The sequence below is a fragment of the Aegilops tauschii genome, chromosome 2 (assembly GCF_002575655.3).
Source record: "Aegilops tauschii subsp. strangulata cultivar AL8/78 chromosome 2, Aet v6.0, whole genome shotgun sequence".
In the NCBI taxonomy this organism is placed as follows: domain Eukaryota; kingdom Viridiplantae; phylum Streptophyta; class Magnoliopsida; order Poales; family Poaceae; genus Aegilops; species Aegilops tauschii.
The window spans coordinates 52465753-52474992 of NC_053036.3; positions in this window are offsets into that span (position 1 = coordinate 52465753).

The window sequence follows — 9240 nt, forward strand, 5'->3', positions numbered from 1 at the left end:
TTTCATTATGTAGACATACCCATATTTACTCAAGTCATCAGTGAGGGTGAGAACATAACGATAGCCACCGCGAGCCTCAACGCTCATTGGACCGCACACATCAGTATGTATGATTTCCAATAAGTTGGTTGCTCGCTCCACTGTTCCGGAGAACGGAGTCTTGGTCATTTTGTCCATGAGGCATGGTTCGCACGTGTCAAATGATTCATAATCAAGAGACTCCAAAAGTCCATCTGCATGGAGTTTCTTCATGCGTTTGACACCAATGTGACCAAGGCGGCAGTGCCACAAGTATGTGGGACTATCATTATCAACCTTCTATGAATATGTGTAACATCATGTTCGAGATTCATTAAGAATAAACCATTGACCAGCGGGGCATGACCATAAAACATATCTCTCATATAAATAGAACAACCATTATTCTCAGATTTAAATGAGTAGCCATCTCGCATTAAACGAGATCCAGATACAATGTTCATGCTCAAAGCTGGCACTAAATAACAATTATTGAGGTTTAAAACTAGTCCCGTAGGTAAATGTAGAGGTAGCGTGCCGACGGCGATCTCATCGACCTTGGAACCATTCTCGACGCGCATCGTCACCTCGTCCTTCGCCAGTCTCTGCTTATTCCGCAGCTCCTGCTTTGAGTTACAAATATGAGCAACCGCACCGGTATCAAATACCCAGGAGCTACTACGACCGCTGGTTAGGTACACATCTATAACATGTATATCACATATACCTTTGGTATTGCCGGCCTTCTTATCCGCTAAGTACTTGGGGCAGTTCCGCTTCCAGTGACCGTTTCCCTTGCAATAAAAGCGCTCAGTCTCAGGCTTGGGTCCATTCTTTGTCTTCTCCCCGGCAGCTTGCTTACCAAGCGCGGCAACTCCCTTGCCGTCTTTCTTGAAGTTCTTCTTACCCTTGCCTTTCTTGAACTTAGTGGTTTTATTCACCATCAACACTTGATGTTCCTTTTTGATCTCCACCTCCGCTGATTTCAGCATTGAATATACCTCAGGAATGGTCTTTTCCATCCCCTGCATATTGAAGTTCATCACAAAGCTCTTGTAGCTAGGTGGGAGCGACAGAAGGATTCTGTCAACGACCGCGTCATCCGGGAGATTAACTCCCAGCTGAGACAAGCGGTTGTGCAACCTAGACATTTTGAGTATGTGTTCGCTGACGGAACTATTCTCCTCCATCTTACAACTGTAGAACTTGTCGGAGACTTCATATATCTCAACCCGGGCATGAGCTTGGAAAACCATTTTCAGCCCTTGGAACATCTCAGATGCTCCGTGCTGCTCGAAACGCTTTTGGAGCCCCGGTTCTAAGCTGTAAAGCATGCCGCACTGAACGAGGGAGTAATCATCACTACGTGACTGCCAGGCGTTCAGAACGTCTTGAGTTGCTGGGAAAACAGGTGCATCACCTAGCGGTGCTTCAAGGACATATGCTTTCTTGGCAGCTATGAGGATAATCCTCAGGTTACGGACCCAGTCCGTGTAGTTGCTACCATCGTCTTTCAGCTTGGTTTTCTCTAGGAACGCGTTGAAGTTGAGGGCAACATTAGCGTGGGCCATTTGATCTACAAGACATATTGTAAAGGTTTTTTAGACTAAGTTCATGATAATTAAGTTCATCTAATCAAATTATTAACAAACTCCCACTCAGACAGACATCCCTCTAGTCATCTAAGTGATACATGATCCGAATCAACTAGGCCGTGTCCGATCATCACGTGAGACGGACTAGTCATCATCGGTGAACATCTTCATGTTGATAGTATCTGCTATATGACTCATGTTCGACCTTTCGGTCTCTTGTGTTCCGAGGCCATGTCTGTACATGCTAGGCTCGTCAAGTCAACCTAAGTGTATTGTGTGTGTAAATCTGCCTTACACCCGTTGTATGCGAACGTTAGAACCTATCACACCCGATCATCACGTGGTGCTTCGGAACAACGAACCTTCACAACGGTGCACAGTTAGGGGGAACACTTTCTTGAAATTTTAGCGAGGGATCATCTTATTTATGCTACCGTCGTTCTAAGCAAATAAGATGTAAAACATGATAAACATCACATGCAATCAAATAGTGACATGATATGGCCAATATCATTTTGCTCCTTTTGATCTCCATCTTCGGGGCGCCATGATCATCATCGTCACCGGCATGACACCATGATCTCCATCATCGTGTCTTCATGAAGCTGTCTCGTCAACTATTACTTCTACTACTATGGCTAACGGTTAGCAATAAAGTAAAGTAATTACATGACGTTCCAGTTGACACGCAGGTCATAAATAAATTAAGACAACTCCTATGGCTCCTGCCGGTTGTCATACTCATCGACATGCAAGTCGTGATTCCTATTACAAGAACATGATCAATCTCATACGTCACATATATCATTCATCACATCCTTCTGGCCATATCACATCACATGACACTTGCTGCAAAAACAAGTTAGACGTCCTCTAATTGTTGTTGCAAACTTTTACGTGGCTGCTATAGGTTTCTAGCAAGAACGATTCTTACCTACGCCAAAACCACAACATGATATGCCAATTTCTATTTACCCTTCATAAGGACCCTTTTCATCGAATCCGATCCGACTAAAGTGGGAGAGACAGACACCCGCTAGCCACCTTATCCAACTAGTGCATGTCAGTCGGTGGAACCTGTCTCACGTAAGCGTACGTGTAAGGTCGGTCCGGGGCGCTTCATCCCACGATGCCGCCGAATCAAGATAAGACTAGTAACGGCATGTAAATTGACAAAATCGACGCCCACAACAACTTGTGTTCTACTCGTGCATAGAAACTATGCATCGACCTAGCTCATGATGCCACTGTTGGGGATTGTAGCAGAAATTAAAATTTTCTACGCATCACCAAGATCAATCTATGGAGTTTACTAGCAACGAGAGGGGAGGAGTGCATCTACATACCCTTGTAGATCGCGAGCGGAAGCGTTCAAGAGAACGGGGTTGATGGAGTCGTACTCGTCGTGATCCAAATCACCGATGATCCAAGCGCCAAACGGACGGCACCTCCGCGTTCAACACACGTACGGAGCGGTGACGGCTCCCACGCCTTGATCCAGCATGGAGGAGGGAGAGGTTGAGGAAGAAGGCTCCAACAGCAGCACGACGGCGTGGTGGTGGTGGAGTGATAGTTCTCCAGCAGGGCTCGCCAAGCACACGCGGAGGAGGAGAGGTGTTGGGGAGGGGAGGGGCTGCGCCTTGGATGTGGTGCTGCAGCAGTCCCCTCACCCCTCTATTTATAGGGAGAAGGGGGAAGGGGGCCAGCCCCTCTAGATGAGATCTAGAGGGGGGGCGGCGGCCAAGGGGGGAGGGAGCTTGCCCCCCAAGCAAGGCGGGGCGCCCCCCCTTTAGGGATCCCCCCAAACCCTAGGCGCATGGGCCCTAGGGGGGTTGGCGCCCAGCCCACTAAGGGTTGGTTCCCTTCCACCTACAGCCCATAAGGCCCTCCGGGGCAGGTGGACCCTCCCGGTGGACCCCCGGAACCCCTCCGGTGGTCCCGGTACAATACCGGTATACCCCCGAATATTTTCGATGACCGTATGGTGACTTCCCATATATAAATCTTTACCCCCGGACCATTCCGGAACTCCTCGTGACGTCCGGGATCTCATCCGGGACTCCGAACAACATTCGGTAATCACATACAAACCTTCCTTATAACCCTAGCGTCATCGAACCTTAAGTGTGTAGACCCTACGGGTTCGGGAATCATGCAGACTTGACCGAGACACCTCTCTAGCCAATAACCAACAGCGGGATCTGGATACCCATGTTGGCTCCCACATGTTCCACGTTGATCTCATCGGATGAACCACGATGTCGAGGATTCAAGCAATCCCGTATATAATTCCCTTTGTCAATCTGTTGATGATATAACCATTAGAGTCACCCGCCCAGGAGGGGCCGGGTTACTCATAATGGTCATCACGCGAAGCCCAGTACCAGACCATAAGACGGCGGGTCAATAATGGGCTTAAGACCCGGAGACTGCTTAAGGCCCGTAGTGATAACCGCCGTTATGGTGAAACTTGTAGTGTAAGGCAAGAATAGTTAAGAGTCCGAGCCGGACACTATTATGAGCTGGCCGGGACTCTGAGAGCCGCTGGGCGTCAACCTCTCTATATAAAGGGACGACCTGGCGGTGGTTTAAGGACAAGTAAGACTAAATCGATAACCAGGCAGGACGGTTTAGCTCCTGGTCATCGAAACCCTAATCAATACCACCTCAACTGGACGTAGGCTTTTACCTTCACCGCAAGGGGCCGAACCAGTATAACCCTCGTGTTCCTTGTCCCGTTTAACCCCTTTAAGCTTCCTAGCTGCTATGGCTCCACGACTAAGTCCTTGCACGAGGACATCTGACGTGACAATTCCACGACAGTTGGCGCCCACCGTGGGGCCAGCGCACGGTGGATTTGAGTTCTTGAAGGGCAGCTTTGAAGGGCTCAAGGGATATGCTGTGGGCCGGATAACCAAGAGTCGTCGCAGCAAGCTCTACATCGACGATGCAAACTGGGGCCCCGACGCCGGCTCAATCGAGTACGGGTACCGGGTCCCCTTCGGTGAAATCCATGTCTTCATTGGCAAGATCGGGGAGCTGGGCCCTGAGCCGGATCTCTGCGCCGATCTCATCGAGACGGCTCAGCGTGCACGACCCGCCCGGGCTCTACCTGCCTTGAAGCATGCTTTCGTGGGATGTGTCCATGGAGGACTCTCTGAAGGATCTGGATCTGCTGATGAGATGGCCGCCGGCTCTGACGGCGAGTCGTCTACGGATGAGTCAAACTCGTTGTATCAACTTCAAGATGGTAGGCTCAGGGGTTGTTCCGATGGCGACAGCATTCCGGACCCCTTTGAGCCGCCGAGGTAGGTTGGAATCTTCATGGCCGGCGCACAACCTGTTCAAAGCCCCGCCGCCGGGTCAGGAAGCCCTGTGCCCTCGCCGGCTCAGGTGCTGATGGATCTCACAGACAAGATGACGGTCTTGTTGACCGCTATGGTTGCCCCGGCGGATCAAGTTCAGCATGACGCGGCGGTGGCACAGTTAAAGTTGGATCTAGCAAAAGCCAAGGAGGATCTGGCGGCGGAAGGGATCAGGATGGCTGCAGAGAGGGCGGCTCTCGACGCCCAGACTCAGCTGATCCAGGTACAATCTTTCCGGCTCACGATGGATCAAAACGCGTCCAATGAGGTCATGAGAAGGAGGCATCAAAAGGCCCAATCTCGACTCCCTCTGGTTTACGATCCTCGAAACCTCTTCAACACGCCTGGGGCAGGGCCTAGTAACCCGCCAGAGGTCATAGTGCCCGGGGCTGGAACGCCAATTCAGCCCCAAGTGATGGGACCTCCCCGGGTGAACCGGGTCATTATGCCAACCCGTTGGAAAACATGGTCGCCGCGGCGGCGCGGCTGGCGGCTCTCCCAATTGATGGTGACTCTCCGACGGCGGTTGAAACCCGCCGGGTCAGGGAACTCCTTCAGACGGCTCTGGCGCAGCAAGAGGCATATTCTTATAGCCGGGACATGATCCATTCAACCCCTCGTCCAGGCCGGAGCCCGAGTTATAGCAGACACATGGTCTCAGCGACCGGCTCAAGTAATGTCCGACGCCATGACTTGCCTCCTGGCCATGGCCCGGCTCATAACGGAGCCTTTCACGCGGTAGACCAAGACAGAGCACGGCAAGAGGCGAAGCAGGTGCCTCAGTTGATGGCTTGCCAGCCACCCCCGGCTTATCCGACGGCTTCCATCGACGTGGGTATACCTACGAGGACTGGAGGTCTCCCTTGTCTGGTGCCGGCTCTCCGCAATGAATGTCTGCCCAAGGATTTCAAGGGGCCTAGGAAGGTGCCTAATTACACGGCTGATTTACAACCCGGAGCCTGGATCGAGAGTTACGATATAGCCATGGAGTTGCTGGAGGTCAGCGAAGCGGCAATGGCCAAGTACTTCACCATGATGTTAGATGGGACTGCCCGCACTTGGTTGAAAGGGCTACCACCGAATTTTATCGGGTGTTGGGCTGAGCTGAAAGCCCGGTTCATCCAAAACTTCAAAGATACCTGTAGGCAGTCTATGTCAATTGTGGATTTGACTAACTGTAAACAGCAGGAGGGTGAGTCTACAACCCATTGGGTTCGCCGGGTCAAAGAGATAATACATTCATCTGATAAGATGGATCCCGGCTCTGCAGTCTTAATGTTGGAGCAGAATTGTCGTTTCCTGCCCCTGAAGATGAAACTCGGGCGGCTCAAGCGCGATTGCAATGATATGGGTACGCTGATGGCGGCTCTCGTCAAGTACGCCGACTCTGATAGTACCAAGGACCCCGCGTCGGATGATGAAAGGACAGGGAAGGGAAAGAAGAACGGCAATGGCAAGGATCCTCAGCATAACCCGGCGAACCAAGGAGGTAGCAAGGGTAAGGCTGATGGCAGCATAGAGTTTGTGGCCAACGCCAGCTCACAGGGTAACAACCAGCGACGTAAGGGGAGGCCACCTCCCCGAGCCAGCGGGTCAGGCCCGACGCTTGAGCAGTTGGTGAATGAGCCTTGTCCAAGGCATGGCTCTAGGGAGAAGCCAGCTACTCATCTATGGAAAGATTGTGCAATCATGAAGGCCTTTAAGAATTCCAATGCCTTTAATGGCAACAATGGCTCGGGCGGCGGCTCAGGCGCCGGCGGCTTTCATGGCCCGGGCGGCGGCTCAAATTCCAATCCTAGGAATGTTCAACGGGGCTTTAATCAGAAGTCCGGCCAGGGTCATCAACAGCAGCAGGGGGGATACCAGACCAATCCAAAGCAGCTCAATGGTGGGCAGTATCATGTGTTTACCATCAGTCTGTGTAAGCGAGATCAGAAGCTTCATAAGAGGGTTGTGAATGTTGTTGAGCCGGCGGTTCCACGCTATTTAAGATGGTCTGAGCAGCCTATTGTGTGGAGTAGGGAAGATCACCCTCCCCGGGTTGATAATCCGGGTCACCTGGCCCTGGTGGTGGCTCCTCAGGTGGGGGGATATAAGTTCACTAAGGTGCTCATGGACGGAGGCAGCAGCATCAACATCCTCTATTATGAGACCTTCCGTCGTATGGGGTTGATTGATAAGAACCTCAGCCAGTCCAATACTGTTTTCCATGGTGTGGTGCCTGGTAAGTCGGCATATCCAGTTGGTAAGATCGAGCTGGAAGTGGCTTTTGGAGATGAGTATAACTACAGGGCGGAAAAATTGACCTTTGAGGTGGTCAAGATAAGAAGTCCGTATCATGCTATATTTGGGCGGCCGGCTTACGCCAAGTTCATGGCACGGCCGTGTTACGTATATTTATAGCTCAAGATGCCGGGTCACAATGGGACCATTACGGTCCATGGCAGCCGAAAGATAGCCTTGGACTGTGAGGAAGGTGACGCGGCTTATGCAGAATCTGTTTGTGCAACACAGGAGTTGAAGTTTTACAAGGACAATGTTGACCCGGCAGATATGACATCTCTGAAAAAGCCAACCACGGAGCATGAGCCGGCAATGAAATTTAAGTCAGCTGATGAGACTAAACTTGTTGATTTCGTTCCAGGTGATTCATCTAAGCAGTTTAGCATCAGTGCCAATCTGGATCCAAAATAGGAAAGCGCGCTCATCGAGTTCATCCGTGAGAACAGGGACATTTTTGCATGGAAACCTTCTGACATGCCAGGTGTACCTAGAGAACTCGCTGAGCACACTCTCAATATTGATCCGAAATTTAAGCCGGTCAGGCAATTCCTTCGGCGGTTTAATGAGGAGAGGCAGAAAGCCATTGGTGAGGAGGTGGCTCGGCTCTTGGCGGCCGGGTTTATTGTTGAAGTCTTTCATCCAGAATGGTTAGCTAACCCAGTACTCGTGCTCAAGAAGAATGGCACCTAGCGGATGTGTGTGGACTACACGGACTTAAACAAGGCTTGTCCGGCTGATCCTTTTGCTCTCCCCCGTATTGATCAAATCATTGATGCTACGGCGGGCTGTGAGCGCTTAAGTTTTTTGGATGCTTATTCTGGATACCATCAGATTAAAATGGCAGTTAAGGACCAGGAGAAGAAGACGTTCATCACTCCCTTTGGAGCCTTCTGTTATGTGTCTATGCCTTTTGGACTCAAGAGTGCACAGGCGACTTATCAGCGTTGTGTGCAGAATTGTCTTCATAACCAGATTGGGCGCAATGTTCATGCCTATGTGGATGATATCGTGGTTAAGTCCTGGGAGAAGGAGACCCTGGTGGATGATCTTAGAGAAACCTTTGATAATCTCCGGGTTTACAGATGATGCTTAACCCGGCCAAGTGTGTTTTTGGTGTTCCCGCAGGCAAGCTCTTGGGTTTCTTGGTTTCTCAAAGAGGCATTGAGGCTAACCCGGAAAAGATCAAGGCAATCACCTCTCTGGCTAAGCCGGCGTGCATAAACGACGTCCAGCGTCTGGAGGGCCGCATCGCTGCTTTGAGCCGGTTTATAAGCCGTTTGGGTGAAAAGGCCGTGCCACTGTACTAGTTGATGAAGAAAACAGATGACTTTATCTGGAATGATGCTGCTAATGCTGGCTTTGAAGATTTGAAGAGACAGCTGGCTGAGCCCCCAGTTCTTGCTGCTCCGGTTGACAAGGAGCCCTTATTACTGTATGTTGCTGCTAACACACGAGCCGTCAGTGTGGCTGTGGTGATGGAGCGCAAGGAAGAGGGTAAGGAGTATCCGGTTCAGCGGCCGGTTTACTACGTTAGTGAAGTGCTCATCGAGTCCAAACAGCGGTATCCACATTGGCAGAAGCTTGTTTATGGTGTGTTCATGGCAAGCCGGAAGCTTAAGCATTATTTCCAGGGTCACCCCATCACTGTGGTTAGTTCTGCTCCCCTAGGAGATATCATCCAAAATAGAGAAGCCACAGGAAGAGTGGCTAAGTGGGCTATAGAGCTCGGGCCTCATGGTCTGAAATACGTGCCACGCACTGCTGTCAAATCTCAAGCATTGGTGGATTTCATCAACGATTGGACAGAGCTGCAGGTGCCTGAAGAGAAACCGGATAATACATACTGGACTATTCACTTCGACGGGTCTAGGCAATTGGAGGGCTCGGGGGCGGGAGTTGTATTAACTTCCCCTAAAGGTGACAAGTTTCGTTATGTGCTACGGTTGACGTTTCCCTATACTAACAATGCGGCTGAGTAC